Below are 19,065 nucleotides of genomic sequence, written 5' to 3' on the forward strand. Positions count from 1 at the left end.
AATTTCATTTAAAAAAAAAAAAAATAATAACAATTAATAAGAATAAGTTGACCTGACTACTTTTTTTTTTTCTTTTTTAAGAGAAAAAAACTTTGGGCTTTTAACTCTCTCTCTCCCCCCCCCCCCCCGCGAGTGTCTCAGTCACTGGAGTAACTTACTTCCTTTTTAGTCGGTCTTCTCTCATTTCTGTTCCAAAATTTTCTCTTAAATCACAGCCCCGACCTTCTTCCTCATCCTCCACCTCAGATTTCACGTCCTTTTCACTCCCTCTTCCGTACCCACTCTTATCTTTTGTTTCTTAGTTCATGCATTTTTGTTGTATTCCCCGCCTCGCATTAGTCTTTTTAATTAAAATAATAAAAAAAAAGGAAGTCTTTTCTATTCGTTTGAATAATTTATTTTCTTTGATCAATTTCTTTTTCTCCTTCCTCCCGCTCAACGTCGATCAAATTATGCACTGAGAAAGAAGCACACATGCAACTTCTTACAATCTATCATTGTTATTTTAAATCCGAACCGTATTTTATTTCTTCCAGTTTTAATCAAACTTCACCCTGCCTCGCTTTATTCAATTCAGTGCAATTGATCCAAAATTAGACTAAAAATACAATTCAAGAGGAGACGGTTTTCATTGTAACAAAGTAAAGTGAAACAACACTTTTTTTTTTTTTTTTTTTTCTGAGCGTGAGTTTTGCTTAGACTCGGCCTCTGCTTCTTAGAGGCGTACTTCTACAAATGACACACATTTAACCCTGGGAAGGTAATGTGTAGACACAGCAACCTAGAAAGAAAATGGCCGCTGAGTTCTTAGAATACGTCCAACAAGTCTTGTAAACGATGTTTATGACAATGGTTTCATGCAGACTGAAAAAATAATAATACTCGAACTTGTCATGATCTTGTCTGACAATTTCAAAATGATCAATGGATTGCAAAGCATCGGTTAATAACCAATTCTCGGAGATGTGAAATCTGTAATTTACCATGCACATTGAACCGTTATTTGCAGTCAGTTGGTTGTTACAGTCTAAATATTGGGCTTGGTACATGGATATTGTGATACATCTTTGGCTTGTATATGGATATTGTAGTCTAATACCTTGGGGTTGTATATGGATATTTTAGTCTACTGTAAAATAAAGCAACCAAACCAAACATCATGGATAAATATTATAAATAACTAGAAAAATTTTGGAAGAGCCAATTTTAGGAAGATACTTTTTATTGAAAACTGTTTTAGGTTTATATTTAAATGTGAGAAAGTGATAGAAATGTTATATGACTGCTAATAAAAATAAATATATATTAAATTAAATTTTTTAAATATTTGAATATTTAATGCCGGAAAAAGCCAGAGAGTATAAACTCCCACCTACCGCCTTCTATGTAGGTTTCAGTTGTTGAGGTAACCTTGTCTTCTTTTATTATTTATTATTCCGATTGCATGGGTGTTTTGTAGGTGTGCATGTAGATTTAAAATAACCTTTTCTTTTGTGTCCTTTTTTTTTTTTTTTTTTTTTTGTTGTTGGTTCCTTCACATGATTCCCCCCCCCCCAAAAAAAAAATTGTAATGTTTTCACAACTTGTCCTTTCATTGTCATTTAGGGACTCGAACATTTAAAAGAATGGATTAATGAGTGCTCTATACTTTTAGTCGTTTTATAGTCTAAAAAGTGAATACTTAAATGTGTTCTGTGTGTGTGTGTGTGTGTGTGTATATATATATATATATATATATATATATATATATATATATATATATAATACTTCCTGGTTCTAACCTGAGAATGAACTAAATACTATTACTTGATCCTCACTAGGAAATGATTCAAGTATTATTTCCTGTTTCTAATCCCAAATCAAATTGGATATTTGTAGCGAACAAAGTTTACTCTTTGGCATCAAAAATGAAAATGCTTAATCTCGTTTCCGTGCTGGTCTCTTTGCATGTACATTCGCCTTAATTAGTATTTTATATATACTTGGTATATCAAAAGCGAATACTCACTGCATAAAATTTTGAATATCTTTGATTTATAAAATCATTGCTGATTGGTTGTAGTGGTCAACTTCCTTTCTGGTTTGCCCAATCAGAGACTATCTCTCAGGTAAGTTGACCATGTGACTTTATGTATAAATATGGCAATTCTTCGTCTTTTTTCCTGGCTATCGTCTAACAACTCGCTCCTTTGGTCTCGGGACAGCGAGAAAACTAGCAAGTAAACATGCCTACTGCTGCACACAGACTTTAATACGATACATATTACTACAGGATTGTCTCTACACATTAACTCTCATCTTCCTGCAAGTCATTGACCATCCCTTTTGAGAAAGCCTGCATAAGATGGGCAAAACATCGAGTCTCTAGGTTTCTCCACCTCCATTTAAATTTCATATCGTTGGATTTTATCCATATATGTACATTAATAGTTATATTTATTTTAAGTTTACTATTTTGTATAATTGTCTATTTTATTTTATTTTTACTTTTGTTCACCCCAAACAAGGCATATTGAGACCATGTTTATGAGGAAGTATGTAAGGAGATGAGCGAGATGTCCTTAAATTACATTTAAACTTCTGCATGTCAGTGCTGTAGGGAGGGAATTCCAAAGTTTAACAGTCAGAAGGAAGAAGCTATTAGAGTAGGCTTTCTGGTATCTAAGGACTCTTTACAGTGAAGGGGTGAGATTTTTGTTGCTAAACGGGCTTGTCGAGGATATGTACGTCAAGAGGGTATAAGTGCAAAAAGTTCATCATTTAATGTTGGTGTTTTTCATATACATAAAAACATTCTCATCTTAAAGAAAAAGGATCACTTGTAAATATGGTGAATTTAATATGGCGTTTCAAATTGTTTTTTCTTCCCTCCAAAAAATTCAAGTTAAAAATTTTAGTGAATAAAATTTCTGCTTTATCATCGAATTGATTTTTGTTTGTTAAATTGGCTTAAAATTAACCGTGTTTGCAATATTACTATTACGTTAGAAATGAGTAGTCAGTTGAGGTCAGGAAAAAAAAAAGTTGATAACAAGGTCGCAGCAAAATCACAAGATTATAGCACATACCTTAATCAAAATGCGTGTTTACAACGTTAAATGTTGAGGTGGGAGGGGGCTGAAATAATCTGACCACTTATTCCAACTTTTTCTCCTGGTTCTACCAGATCAGGCTGTCTGAAGATACTGGCTTCCTGGCCTAAAATGCACTAAACTTAATCATGTTCTGCAAGGTAAAAAGCAAAAACAATTTTCCTCCACAAAACAAACAAACCAAACACCATGAATAAATATTTCAAAATTTAAACAACTTGAAGCACATAAAAAAAAATCTAAATTACTGAATTCGGTATTAAATAATCTGATAAAGGGTTTATCTATAAATATAAATCTCACCTGTCTGTTTAAATGTATATATGTATGTCTCGCAAAAACTTTCGACAGAGGTGACGGATTTTCACAAAATCTATATCATTTTGAAGCTTGACCCTTTGGACGACAAATATTGAAAAATTAGCCAAAAACATTCATTCCTTCACTCTCAACTGGGCATTTTTCTACAGGAAGTGGTCGTTTTTTCTCACCGATATTTTCGATTATCTAGCCTTAATTTAAACCTTTGTCACTTCTGGTTTGGCGATGGGCGCAACAGGTAACACTTTTTTTTTTTTTTTTTTTTTTTTCCCCCCACTTTCTTTTCCTCCCTTGTTGTACGGGTTCGAGTCTGCCTGCATACTACAACTTTTTTTTTTTTTTGCTCCAAACACCCGGGCAACGCTGGGCACCCAGGCTAGTATGTCATAAAATAAAATAACCAAACCAACTTTTATGTCAGAAGTGGAATGGTTGCAAAGCTTACTTGGCCTTCAACTATCGCAAAGGTTGCAGAGTCCCTATCTCTCCATCTTCTGATTGTAAGAGTATTGTGTGTTAGGAATATGAACATTTTTTTCTTCTTTTTATGCTTTTGATGTTTTGTCTTTTATCTTCACTATAAATATTGCAAATAGCAATGAATTACGGTGCCTTATCAGTTAAAAAGAAAATAACATTTTCTTGTAATAAAAAGTTCCTTTTCTTTCTAGCTTTCTTTTTCTCCCCCAAAATTAATGTTGTCACTGATCCAATATTGGAAGAATAACTGTACATTTTTATTAGATTTTTATCAATTTGACCTCGTGCATGGAGTGCAAGACTGAGTTTCACTTTTATGTTTGCTGTCTTTCTATTGTTGCACCATATTTAAAATTATGTTGCATCAGATCAGAAGAGATGAACACGCATAGATAATCTATAATATAAATCTCACCTGTCTGTTTAAATGTATGTATGTATGTTTGCCTAAAAAAAATAATTTTCACAGGATTGGTATCATTTTGAAGCTCGACCCTTCGGACGACAAATATCGAAAAATTGGCTAAAAACATTGGTTCTTTCACCCTCACTTTTCGACAGGGAGGGGTCGCTTTTTTCGCCGATATTTTCGAAAATCATCCCTTCTTTTCAATTGACTAGCCTTAATTTAAACATTCGTCACTTCGGTTTGGCCATGTGCGCAACAGCAAAAACGTCACTTTTTTTTTTTTTTTTTTTTTTTTCCATATTCTTTTCCTCCTTCGTGGTACAGGTTCGAGCCTGCCTACTTACTACCACTTTTTTTTTTTTTTTTTTTTTTGCTCAACACACGCCTCCAAACACCCGGGCAACGCCGGGCACCCAGGCTAGTTAATAAGAGAGTAAGGATTTTAATATCAGATGATAAATGAGTTACTTCTCTTACATAAATACGGTAACCTAAGTATTAAATACCATTAGGCACTAGCATCTCAGTATTCTTCACAAACCTGTTGTCTTGTGTTGCAATAAACAGCAAGCTGGTCTGATCATTGGCAAATTACATGCCTTATTTCTAAAGAGTAGCATTTACTGAGTCAACCAAACAGTCATTTCATGCCAAACTGAGAAGCTGTTTTCCTTCTAGATCTTCAATTATTTTGAAACTGACTTTATAACTTTTTACTCCAGAAAGGTGACTGCACAAAACTTTGTTCCTCTGTTAAATCACTAAGTTTTCAAAGCGTTCCTGTTTTTCTGAAGCACCAAGATATATCAAAATTAAGTGTCAAAATTTTTATACACTTAATTTAATTCAGGTTTTCATTTTTTTCAGAGCTGGAAAGCATGTTCTGGTGGTCTTCATCCACAGTCTGTCAAATGTAATCATAATTTCCACACACATTTTTAAATCTGCTACAAAATTCAACTTATGTTTTTGTACGCTTTTAGCTTGTTAATGGCTTTACTAGCAGACCCATGGAAATTCCATAGTAGTTGAAAATTTTTTAAAACATAAATAAAATGGATAAAAATAAAACAAATAACGAATTTAAAACAATTTTTTAACAGATTCTTGTTTTTAACCTTTTAAAGCTAAAAAGAATTGATTTTTTAAAAAATTTAGACATTTTTTTCAATGAAAATTCAACACATTGTTTTGTTTTTATTCTCTGAATAATTTTTTATAGAAATAAATTCATTTGCACATTTTTTTTTAATTTTAAAAAGAAACTGTAAATAAAAAAAAATTTTAGTGTCGTCTCAACATGACTTTTTTTTAAATTATAAAACCCATTTGAAACCTTAAACAGACAGCCATATTTTTTTTTTTCTTTTTTGTTAATTTTTGGAGAGGAAATCGTTTTAATGATTTTTAACTGATAAAGAACGATTATAAAGGGCGGTAATTCATTTCTCATTAATTAATGTTTGCAATAAATTTTTTTTTTTTTTGTGTGATACTGAACGTACAGACAAGTAAATCAATATTTAGATACTGATATCCAGTTAAGCATCGTGCATGTAATTTATTTGCTCAAAGAATATCTTCATCTTTGAAAAAAGATGATGCTTAATCTTCCATGTCTGTATGTCTCTGAAGGAAGAGACTTGAAAATCCATTCCAGTGGTATAAGCAATAAGAAAGACAATTATATCATGTTTAACCTGCTTTGGATTTTTTGCTGCATACGAGGGTATCATAGAAAAGTAGATGCCTGTCAATTAAGCAACCAGGTATAAACATAGCAGGGCCCTCGGCAATGGAAGGTACTGTCATCCAAAGAGTCAGCCCTGTACGGTTGTAAGGGAGGAGGTAATGTTCTGGACTCAACGATATGAAAACATGATAGAATTGTTGTACATACCGCATAGAATTTCTTCGCTCAATGGGTTGATTCATGGAAGGTCCTCATCAAACAGGTTGATGTGACGTTATTCTCGGCATGAAGGCAGAAAGAACAGAAAACAAAACGGAAGCAACAGTCTGTTAAAGCGATAAAGGCAAAATAATGACCCAAGCCATTCCTTGATCTGTTAGACATTTATATCTTCCAATGTCATAGTTCAAGTATTTGAAAGCAACAGCATTACACAGGTTAGGGTTATCTGATGACAGGATGGGGTTGAAGATTCACTTCTGAGATGATCCCTCCTCATCAAGTTTGGCCAAACTCTCATGGGATCAATGGGAAAGAAGGACCTTCCCATGATGCTTACGGCCTAAAAGTCAGAGATCATCAAAGTGAGGTTCAGTTGCCCAGGCATCTTTCTTTTCAATGCTCAATTGGTCACTGTGAAAAGTCAGTGTGGTGTCACTGCTCAAACAGAGCCTTCCACATCTTCTTTCACACCAGCTTCTCCGGTGTTTGCACTGTCCTCCACTCCAGGACCGTCATTATTAGATATGCCCGTTTCCTTTATGAAAGTATTGAAAGACTTCTTTCCTAAAAACTAACTCCCCAATTTCAATCTGTAGCAAGAGAGAAATCAACTAGAATATGGCGATTCTGGTGTTTGTTTTCCTATATACATAGATTCGAAAAAGTTGTCAAAAAAACAAATATATAAAAAATGTGATCAAAGGCAAGATAAGTTACTTTTCTACCTAACTGGATAATTTTTTAGTGCTTTTTTATTTAATGTAAAATGTTTATTTCGTTCAAAAAACATGCAATGTTTATCGGTATATTTGAAAAAGACAAATGGCTGCTGCTAGATTGCTATTGAATACATTAAGTTTAGCATTACAAGCGTATGCTGTATTTTCGTGGACATCGGCAATATTACATACCTAATTTGATTCAACAAGTCATATCGTTTTTATTTGTCGGTCAATTTTTAAAAGAATTAGATTGCTGGACAGAGAATAGAATAAGCATTCCAATGATGTTAATATATTTTTCTTTTATGCGTTCAATATTTTTATGTTCCAAGTTAAAAATGAAAAAACGGTAAAAAATGACGACAGCAAAAAAGGGAAATTGTTTTTTCAATGTTTACATTTCATATGTTACGTTTGGATACATTTAATTGGATATGGCTGAAATTTTACAGGCTATATAAGCATAGAAATCCATCTCTACTGGACTTTGATTTATATTTTTATGACCAGAGGAAGCAAAGTTATGACCGAGCAAAGTTGACGAAGAATATTTCAAAATTGATGAGATAATTCTGTATATATTTTCATATAGATAATAGTTTCAGAATTATTTTCATGTATAATATGTAAATATTTGATTATTAATTGTGCGGAAATTTCTTTAAAATGTTATCTTTTTTTAGAAATTCAAACCCACTTTGGGAAAAACGGCATGTTATGTGCTCAGCTGACTAAAAAATGATAAAAAAAAGTTTTTTCTGCTTTCAAAACGAAAGCAGAAAAATCAGTTTCATTTTTTTATTCTGAGTTTGTCAATTTAAAAAAATTTATTTTCAAGTCTGTTTTGTTGTTTTTAATGCTTTTAGTACACATGTACTAAAGGTGTTAAAAAACAACAAAATGTACAAAGTACATGCGTTTCTGTTATTGTAAAAAAAACAAAAAAAAACATATCACAAATAAAAGGTACTTTTGCACTTATGTTACCATGCTGAAATAACGTTATTTAGAAACCCATTCTTAACATGGGGAAGGAAGGGTGTTTTGTTAACTATTCTGCACTTTCACCTAACAATTAAATAAAATATATCGTGAAACTTGAATTTATTTTTAACTCATTGTCAAGACCATTTTTTTTGAATCATCTATAAAACAAAAGGTTTTTTTTAACTGAGGATGTCTAAATAATAATAATAATTAGGCAGTTCGATAAAGAATTTCATTGTGATGCATTTTGTAAATTTTTACCTTGTTTCCACCTTAACATTTTTCTTTAAAATGACTACCTGTTAGGGTTTTCGAGTATGCTAAAAACGAATATCACATTTAAATTTTCCGCGAATAAGTAGCTTTCTGGATATTAAGCAGTGTCATTTCTTATATTATTACTGGTGGTCATCTTGGTATGTGCATTTGCACATAGTTTTTCGGGGTTACGTTTGCGCGCTCACACTTACCAAAATGGCCACCAGTGATAACATAAGAAATGACATTGTTTAATATCTAGAAAACTACTTATTTGTAGAAAATTTAAATGCGATATTCGTTTTCAGCATACCCTAAAACCTATAAAAGTAATCATTTTAAATCTTGGTGGAAACAAGGTAAAAAATTACCGTTTTATTTCTTTGTTTACATAGTTGAATTTTCAGTAAAACAACAGAATAGAAATGACGAAAATTACCATCAACTGGTGAATATATAGTTGTTGCTTATCAGGATTCCTGGTATCCTGGTACTGTGAAAGCTACATCAAGGATTCATGTACAGTATGATTTATGGTTGCATCTCAGAAAATAGGGGTATATTTTGGGCCAGATAGCGAGTATTTACAAAGTTGAAAATTGGACTGGTCCCAAAATGCATAAGTTCTGGTCGACTACGGAAATTTCCATCTTTTACAGAAATCCAAAATCTATATGAAAATTTTTCTTTGATTTATTTCTGAGATTAATTCATATCTACTCAATTTTTTTTTCTTTGAGGGGAGTAGTAAATACCGGCCATGAATGCTCTTTAGCCATTCAATGGCTACACCTCAGACTAAGCTCTCCTCTGGTGAGGAGGCAGGAAAATGCCTGTTCTCAATAAAGCTATATTTAAATACCACTATAATGCTTAGTTTTGTTCATGAATAGACACCCACTGTATAATACCATGCGCCAGTTTAAAAAAAATTGAAATTTGTTCATCTGAATTTATAATTCATGGCTTATGGTAAAGAGATGCATCAAATTTGACTGCTTAATCAGAAAGAGCACACAATTTGACATAAGAGTGTCAAGTTTCATGAGAATAGCTTGGAAAATAAATAAATGGTGGCGAAATTACCAAATTTCTTGAAATGTTCAGATCCATAATTTAGCCCACTTTTTCTAAAGAAAAATGTCCATGGAAAAGCATAAATTTTGGCACTTAAAATTCTCATAACTTTTGAATTACTTGATTTACGGTTTAAGCATAGCTCTTTTTATGCAAGTTGAAAAAATAATTATCTAAAAAGAAAAAATCAACTTGTAATGCTATTAAGTTTAAGAAAATGAGTCCAAACTAAAAAATTATACAAAATACCATTAGGCCGACATATATTCGATGGGTTTCTATGTCACGGTAACATATATATATATATTTCCCGAACTTAATGTATCCAACGGCAAGCTCGCTGCCATTTGTCTTTTTCAAATATACTGCATTTTTTTGAACTGATTAAATGTCTTGCATTGAATAAAAAAAAAAAAAACATATCCAGTTAGGTAGAAAAGTAACTTATCTTGCCTTTGATAACATTTATTTGTTATATATTTGTTTTTTGACTACTTTTTCGAATCTGTGTGTATAGTAAAACAAACCCCGATTCTGATATGGGAGAGCCCTACAACAGATGAAAATATCAACAAACTCATGGAGATTGCTGCTAAGGAGGTTGCTACAACATCCGGAGGATGTGGAAAAGGAAAGGCAGAAAAGTAGAGGTAATAAAAACACCAGGACATGGGATATTATCATCACCATGATAAAGTAGACCACTATGAACATCACTGAAAATGTTGCGAATGTGGTAGAAGGGATGTCATTAACTGGGTTCAGTGTGAAATTTGTAATTCCTAGTATCACAGTGCACCAGCATCAACATTTCACTTAAACACCTCCAAAATAAGGAATGATTGTGTGATTATTCCCGGTGCTTAGTGCCCCAGGAAATGGTGTCTGTTGTCCCACATGACTGAAATTTTGTTTGAAAGCTCTTTATCTGTGCCTAAACCTAAATGTAGATTCCATGAACAAAGCTTCTTTCTTAGAACTGCACGCCTGTGGAATTGTTTTCCTGCTTTCCAGCTGACTACAATATGGTTGTCTTCAAGTCCAATGTAAACAAGTTTTTCATGGGCCGTTCCACTTAAGTTAACAAATTTACCGAATTTCCATTACTAACGATTACTTTATTGTCCAGCTGACTACTGTACACTCTTAACCCTTATCCTCAAGTGGTCTCTGGGCCTTGATAAGTGGTTGTGCCTATGTAAAAAAAAAAGCTAACCCGAGTTTTAAAAATATTCAAAAAAATTTATATATATTCTTCCCTAAACACTAATCAAATATACAAGAATCGTTTCAAAATTAAAGACTCCTTTATTATTTTTACTTAAAAAGTTAAAGATTTACGAAGACACAAGTGATACTATTAAAACTAGCGACCTTTTGTGCACCAGAATTTATTTTTCTACATAGTCACCACCATTCTGAATGCACTTTTGCCAGGAATTCAGTAACACATCTTTGTTCCTGACACACGTCCATGACAGTGGTTGATTTCTTAGTCTCACCCCGTCAATATGTGCAACAGAAAAATGAAACTTTCAGTAATTATAACCATGCAATGTCTACAATCCCCACTAAGCGGATTCACTTAGATGAAATTTAAAAAAAAAAAAAATGTAGACGGCATTACTTTTGGAACGCCCCTCGTATTTTGCTCATGATAATCTAAAGAAACTTTGGAAACTAATTTTGATTAAGATGAAACATAGTGAAAAAAAGTGGTGCCTAATGCCCCGGATTACCCTATACCGGAAGTGGAGACCATTTAAGATAGGCATGTTGACTGCTTAATGTGTGAAGTCAGTATAGACTATACGATACATTAACATTTGAGCCTACACTCTGTTACTAAATGTTAACCCTTTCAAGCAGGATTGTTTTACAGAAATTTTATATACCTGATCCAACTTGTTCTTGAAAGATGTTCCTTCAAGTTGAGCTGAATTTCAAAAAGGCTCATAATAATAGAGGTAAAACGTATTTCTCGATGTCTTTGATTTTCACAAAAACAATTATGATTTGGCAAAATCTGAATTCATGACAGTTTTTCTATTATGTTTCTGAATTTTCGAAATGAGTAATCCCCAATCGTATTGTTAATGTCACCCACAAGTGTGACACTAAAAATACAAAAACTGTGGTGTAGTGGATGAAATACTTGGCAAAATTCAGTCGTAAATTTCACTATACAGTAGGTTGAAGATTTAATTCTCAGTATGGGCGACACTAGTAATACAATTTTGAGTTACTTAGGACTTCTACCCAGTCATGGATGGCGTAACAAGAGTATGCTATCCTTGTGGATTAAATAAAGAATTCTGTGCAGATTCCTGAGTTTGACAAGATACACCTGAAGAAGGTTGGAGGTTACATTGACGGAGACATTGTGAAAATAACACTCAAGATGAGATAATAACAATTATCTAAAAAGAAAAAATCAACTTGTAATGCTATTAATTTTAAGAAAATGAGTCCAAACTAAAAAATTATACACTACAAATAATCCAAACTTCTCTCTTGCTGTTGTGAAATCACACTATGCATGAACGATTTAACGTTTCTTACAGATTCCAGTCATTCACTGGTCCACTTCACATCTTGAGCAGCAAGCACGTCTGCCTTAAATAACATGCTTTGTTGTATAAAGCTGACAAAGAACTTGTCCTGTTCTTTTTTTTTTTTTTTTTTTTTTTTTTTTTGATACGGTAGTTTAGGGATAGTTTCATTCGTATTGTGTAGAAAAACTGAAACAGCATTACAATATACTCTTATAAATATGGATGTTTTTTTTTTTTCTCACCAAAGAAACAAAGAACATTTCCAATTGATGTTTTAAGGCTTTTATTTTCATTTATTCTAGTGGTTCCGACTATTTCACTAGCCATTGTTAGAGTATCTGTTTTGTCAAAAATTATAGAAATATTATAATCGTCAAACAAATCCAAGATGGACAAAATAACGTTTTAATATCAGAATAAAATTTAGGGTGTTTTTTATTTATTTATTTATTTTTTTTTTTTTTTAGGAGTAGTTATTCATAGATTTGCAGTCATAGCATAAGCAATTCCAACCGTGAATGGAGAAATTGGAACCATAATCCAACTTTTTACCAAATTATAAAAAAAAAAAAAAAAAACGCTGTATCTTGGCAGGTGATTACTTTTCAATCCATTAGAAAGATCAGTTCCGACTTTTACGTCATTTTTAGGATGCCTTTATTACTTTTGCAATATTTCATTTATAATTCTAGTGCTACCAGATCAGGCTGTTTGAAGATAAAATACTCCTGAAAAAGATTGGGGCTTACATTAGCCAAAATGTTGTAAAAAAAAAATCTCTTAAGACGAGAACGAATAATACAAATAATGATTGTTTAAAGCTTTAAACATGTATTTTTTTGTAATGTCTGTTTACTTCTGTCATATTTGTAGGCAACATTGGTTTTGTTAAGCCCTGAAAAACTTTCGTTTTTTTTTTTTTTTTTTTTGTTCTTTTTCATATAGATTAAGTCTTTTTAAAAATTTTGTCAAATTATTGTTTCTATTTTTGATTCATCAGGTGAAAATGTTTTATAGCGAGTGGGACCCCATGGAAATTCCATACTTTTTTAATTTTTCATAAATCGTTTTTTTAAATTGAAAGCCATGTTTAATTTTAGAAGAATAGCTAATCTGTATAAGTTCTGAGATCAAAAATAATTTTCAGTGGGTAGCTAATCTGTATAAATCTTGAACTGTAAAAGTTTTGCGGGCAGAAGAGCAAGATTTTTTTCTCGCATAAACACGAAAAATTATATATGGCAATTCTAAAATATCCAGTATGATTTATTGAGTGATTGTTAGCAGTGTAGCTCCATTTGAGTGGTCAGTTCATATCACCCGTGTCTATAAATAGAACCTTCCAATTTTCTTTAATCATACCCTTCTTTATTATATCAAAAATATTGCAAGTTTTTTTTTTTGTTTTTTTTTTTTTTGTGTATGCAACACCTTTATTTTAAACTACGAACATCTGGCGTAAACGCAGATCCAAACCCCACAATATTATCATACCACCTTTGTTTAACATAAAACGTACGTATCTAAGTACTCTGGTTCATGAAATTTCAGAATATAAATTGCTATGAAAGTTTATTTCCGAAACATTTGTGAATATTTGTAACAGACTTCCATTCTATGAAAGTTCGGCATGAAAACAGATCCTCCATAACATTGTTGTGCCATCTTTCGATAAAACAAATGCTTGCTACACTTTGATTCTAGTCTGAAGGACAATAAAGTGTATTTTAGTTTCATGTTCGACATAACAGTGGCATCGATGAAATTGTTTCTTTTGCAGAGCATCTCTGGCAATCATACGATCCCATTTTTAAAAAGTAATCAAGTGATAACATTCATCCAAACATTAAATTGTTTTAGCGTATCATATTTCTCATTGTATGTTAATCTGAATTGGAATTTATAAGTTTAAGAAGCCAAAACAATGCAAATTTTTTTTTTTTTTTTCCCCCTACTCCTTTTCAATCATATCTAATGCATATTAGAGTAAGGGTTAGGTTGTGTTTCTGTTAGGGTGATTTGTTTGCGGATAATTTCCATTGACAAAAATTCAATATTTACTTCTGGAGACTGCAGCATCTGTCCCAACTGACTACTTTTAGACAACTTTCACAAATTTATTGAATTTTCTGCAATATTTTTATAGCGGTTGCCAATTGTCAGCTATTGCAATTTTCATTAGCTAAGCGCTTTGGCACCATCCAGCAGTTTACGCAAACTGTCTGAAATATGCTGACGATAACATGGTCCTATCTTGTATAAATATCAAAAGCTGTATTAATACTATTACTACTGGATGAATTACCCCTCCCCCCCTTTGATTTATCACACATAATCATTGGAATCATTATGGTTGTGCTAAAAGGGGAAGCATAATCGTTATATAGATTAGCAAATATATACTCCCTCTAGTGGCATGTTTTTTGCTAGCCTAGGAGGATGGTATCAAAACAAATGAACATATATTACACTATTCCCTCTAAAGGAGGAGGTAATGCCTGGGAGAATCGTATCAGGATATAAACAACTAAGTTACTCTCTTGCTGAATTGGGCATTGAAACATAGTACAATAGTTTGAAATAGTATAGTTAGTCTTCCGACCGCATTTCTATTATTAGTAGATATCATCATCTTGTATGAATCTGAAGATTCGATTGTTGGCATTGGTTTCCCCGATATTTTTCTAGTCAGAATTTTTTCTAGAAAGACATCAGGATCATGGGAGGGACCACGTAAATAAAGCTTGTCAGCATCTTAAGTGAAAATGATTTTTGTAGAACGAACCAGATTCGAACTTGGAACACCTGGATCGTCAGTTTGTGTTATTAACCACTAGACCACCATCTTAATAGATATAGGTAATATCAGTATGTTTGGCCTAATTTAATGAAAATATCAGTACACATTAAGTTTTTTGACATGATAATTTCATTGGAAAGGCAATATGTTAGCTCAAAAGATTTTTTTTTTTTTTTTTTTTTAAGGTTATGATATGTTGAATGCATATTGATTTAAAAATCGATTTAGCATTATGAATGAAATTGGGGGGGGGGCTTTAAATTAAAATGCACACTGGCATATTTCCAATATGACTGTTTTGACTAGTATCACCTAACAAAACAATTAACCGTAATGGAAATATGCCAGTATATCTTTTAATTTATTAATTTAAAATGTTTTTCTCCTATTTCATACATAATATTAAATTGATTTTAACATTAATATGTTAAGCATGTAATAATCTTTAAAAAAAAAAAAAAAAATGATCAGGGCATTTATTATTACAGACAACAAACTGGAAAAGTGGTAAAGAAACCAATATATAACAAATAAATGTTACCAAAGGCAAGATAAGTTACTTGTCTACGTATATGGATAAGTTTTTGGTGTTTTAACTTATTTTAAAACGTTTTTTTTTTTTAAACCCAAGTAGTGTCAAGTTGCTTACAATGATAACAAGATGGCTAACATGAGGCGGTCCTCAAGGGCAATCTGTATAATCGTTCAAAAATCGAAAATTAAACAAAATAGTGATAGAAACCCACCCAATAACTGTCACTGTAACATTTATTGGGTGAATTTCTAAAAATATTTTGTCTTATTTTTGAGCCATTATTGAGACTCTAAAGGTGACAACCTCATGTCTGCTATCTTGTTATCATTCTAACTTAGCAACTCGGCACTATGCATGTTTCGAATAATAAAAAAAATGCTTTAAAATTAGTTAAGACAGTAAAAACTTATCCAGGTAGGTAGGCGAGCAACTTATCTTGCCTTTGGTAACATTTATTTGTTATATATTTGTTTCTTTTCCACTTTTACGGTTTATTGTCTATAGTAAAACATGACCAAAAAAAAACAATTTTTGAACTACTGCATATTGCCTTTCCGATGAAATTATCACATGTGGAAACGTCACACTCACCAAAATATCATTGAATTTCTTCATTTATTACTAAAAAAAAGAAAAAGGCCAAATCTTTTTAAAAAGTTTTGCTTTCATATATAATGAAACATATCTAATCGAAGGTTTGCTACCTCAATATACGTTGATATGAGTTTACATATTGACCAAAGTAAAAGGATTAATTTTTACTAATTGTTCTTTCATTGTTATTTAAGATGTTTGACTTTTTTATGACCGTCTCTTTTCTACTACACCGACAAAGTTAATACCACGATTTGTGTGATTATTTAAATACTGTTAATGATTCTTTAAATGTCATCCGCTGTGGGCACAATGTGCCTGTTTCATTGATATTTACTAATTCTTGTTAAGACATTTTAAATCCACTGTGACACTCTTTGGGAAACTGAATTTTCCGCCATTTTAAAAAAACTGACCCATTATTATGGGTTTCTTCGGAGGGAGGTACGAAAATAGATATTTTTTCCTTCAAAAGGACATTTTTCTTTTAATTTAATCTTTTTACCCATTTTTTCTTTTATTTCTACTTTATTTCTTTTTTTCTTTGATCTTTTTTCCTTTTCACAGTTTTTCTCGTGTTTTATCATTCTTTTTATCCTCTTTTTCCTCTTTCCCTTTTCCCCCCTCTTTCCTCCCCTCCCCTCTTTCCCCCCCCCCTCTCTTTCCCTTTCCCCTCCTCTCTTTCCCTTTCCCCCCTCTCTTTCCCTTTCCCCCCTCTCTTTCCCTTTCCCCCCTCTCTTTCCCTTTCCCCCCTCTCTTTCCCTTTTCTCCCCTCTCTTTCCCTTTTCTCCCCTCCTCTCTTTCCCTTTTCTCCCCTCCTCTCTTTCCCTTTTCTCCCCTCCTCTCTTTCCCTTTTCTCCCCTCCTCTCTTTCCCTTTTCTCCCCTCCTCTCTTTCCCTTTCTCTCCCCTCCTCTCTTTCCCTTTCTCTCCCCTCCTCTCTTTCCCTTTCTCTCCCCTCCTCTCTTTCCCTTTCTCCCCCCTCCTCTGTTTCCCTTTCTCCCCCCCTCCTCTGTTTCCCTTTCTCCCCCCCTCCTCTGTTTCCCTTTCTCCCCCCCTCCTCTGTTTCCCTTTCTCCCCCCCTCCTCTGTTTCCCTTTCTCCCCCCCTCCTCTGTTTCCCTTTCTCCCCCCCCTCCTCTGTTTCCCTTTCTCCCCCCCTCCTCTGTTTCCCTTTCTCCCCCCCCCCTCCTGAAGTTTTGATGCCAGTTTAGGGCCTATCAGATTAGCGACTCTCTTTTGAACCCTGTCAAGGAGCGAGAGACTAGTAGCCGATGCACCGGCCCAAATATGACAGCAATACTCCATACATGGGCGAATAGTGGCCTTATAGAGGTACAGGATACTTTCGGGTGTTAAAAGTTTTCTAGCACGGTAGAGAGAGCCCACCTTCCTTGCAGCGGCCCTGGCAATGCCCTCGATGTAACTGTTCCAACTCATGTTTCCAGTGAACGTTAGGCCAAGGAGCTTGAGAGACGTACTCTCAGATAAAGAGTCGTTGGCCATTGCTATAGGTGGTAGAGAAGGTTTCTTGTAATTATTGAATGAAACCAGTTTTGTCTTGTTGGCATTGAACGTTACCATCCATTTTTGTCCCCATTCCACTACTGATTGGAGGTCATCCTCTAGTGTTTATGCCATTACTTTAGATATATGTTCGTTTGTTTTCCTGTCGTGCCTGCTATAGAGTGTGGTGTCATCAGCATATATCCCCATCTCAGAGGCAATCTTGTCGAGGAGGTCATTTATGAATATCAGGAACAGCAGAGGTCCCAGGATAGATCCTTGGGGCACTCCCGCATTTATATCATATTGTTTAGATGTACGACCGTCGAGGACAACCTGGATTTTTCTCTTATCTAAGAAGGATTTAATTACGTTAAGTATTCTACCAGTGATACCGTAAGATCTAATCTTCCTGAGGAGACCCTCATGCCATACCCTGTCAAAAGCCTTAGATATATCTAGAGCTACCGCTCTTCCCTCTCCCGCTTTGTCCAGTGAATGGTATGTGCGTTCAGAGATTACAGTGAGGATGTCTGCCGTGGAACGGGCTTGTCTAAATCCATATTGACGGTCGGTCAGAAGTTTAGCATCTGTAAGGTGCTGGACTAGAGCATGGTTAATTAAGGTCTCAAATATTTTGGCAAAAAGTGGGAGGAGGCTAATAGGGCGATAATTTAATGGGTCAGTTCTTTCGCCAGAATTCTTGAATACTGGTACTACATAAGCAGTTTTCCAACAGCTCGGAAAGCAAGATTCATTAAGGCATTTGTTGTAGAGTTTGGAGAGAACTGGAGCTACTTCGGCTGAGCACTTTTTTAATAGCACAGCTGGGATGAGGTCGGGTCCACATGCTTTGGCAGCATAACCTGGTAGTATAAGATTTCCACAATTGTTGATCGAATTGGAGAATGAGTTCATAATTTAACAAATGGAAATTCAATAAATCAAGATGAAATTTCTTCTGCCTGTGTTGGTTTGTTTCCATAATTGTTGAGAACATGGTAAATAACATTTCAATGTAACAAATGAAGTTCAATAATTTTAAGTTCATATTATCAGTAAAAAAATAATTTTTTTGGGGGGGGGGTACCTCAAAATAATAATCGTGGAGAGCAACAAATGGATCATGTCAAAACTCTGATGTCTAAGAGACAATTGATTCTGTAATAAAAAAAAAAAAAATTAAAAAATGGCCATTAAATCTCCCGCTTTAATTAACCTTTCAAGTATTGAAAAGAGTTGTAGTAAGAGAGGTTAGAAATGTGAAAGGAGGAGGAGTACAAGTGTGAGTCACATTTCACAGTACAATTTCTGACACTGGCGATCTCCAGCCACTTACAATTGTATTAAATTGTAGATTTATTGACAACTGATTACTGCAAGGCAAACTTTCATTTGTGTCAGTTGTTTTGATCTGTCCCTTTTTACTGCTTCTGTTAGCATTGAAGTTGATCTCGTGACTAAGACACTAATCGAAACTGAAGAGTTTCCCCTCTAGAATGAAAATTAAATAATTGAAAAAAAAAAAAAAAAAAAAAAAAAAAATTAAACATGATTGAATCTTTGAACAAACATATTTCTTAGTTACATGCAGGGTCTTGGAGTCAGAATCTGATGGCGTCTGAATCAGCAGGTTCATTGAGTTGGAATCAAACCCTTTAAAGTTTCAAGTATCAAAGTTAGCATTTGCACTATTGACCCACAGCTTGTTTTAATTATGTATCACTTTTTCAATTGAACTCTTTAGATTTTGTTCAGTAAAAACAAATACAATTCAAAGAGTCTTGAATTAAAAACATATTTTTTATTTTTAATAAT

General features: G+C 33.5%; 1 protein-coding gene across 2 annotated transcripts in view; it reads left to right on the forward strand.

Moving 5' to 3' along the window:
- Nucleotides 1-19,065, forward strand: part of LOC145277932 (coiled-coil domain-containing protein 102A-like) — a 100,389-nt gene that overhangs the window by 18,190 nt on the left and 63,134 nt on the right. The window lies entirely within an intron of this gene.

This window comes from Euprymna scolopes, chromosome 6 (genome assembly GCF_053919585.1).
Source record: "Euprymna scolopes isolate OS-2025 chromosome 6, ASM5391958v1, whole genome shotgun sequence".
In the NCBI taxonomy this organism is placed as follows: domain Eukaryota; kingdom Metazoa; phylum Mollusca; class Cephalopoda; order Sepiida; family Sepiolidae; genus Euprymna; species Euprymna scolopes.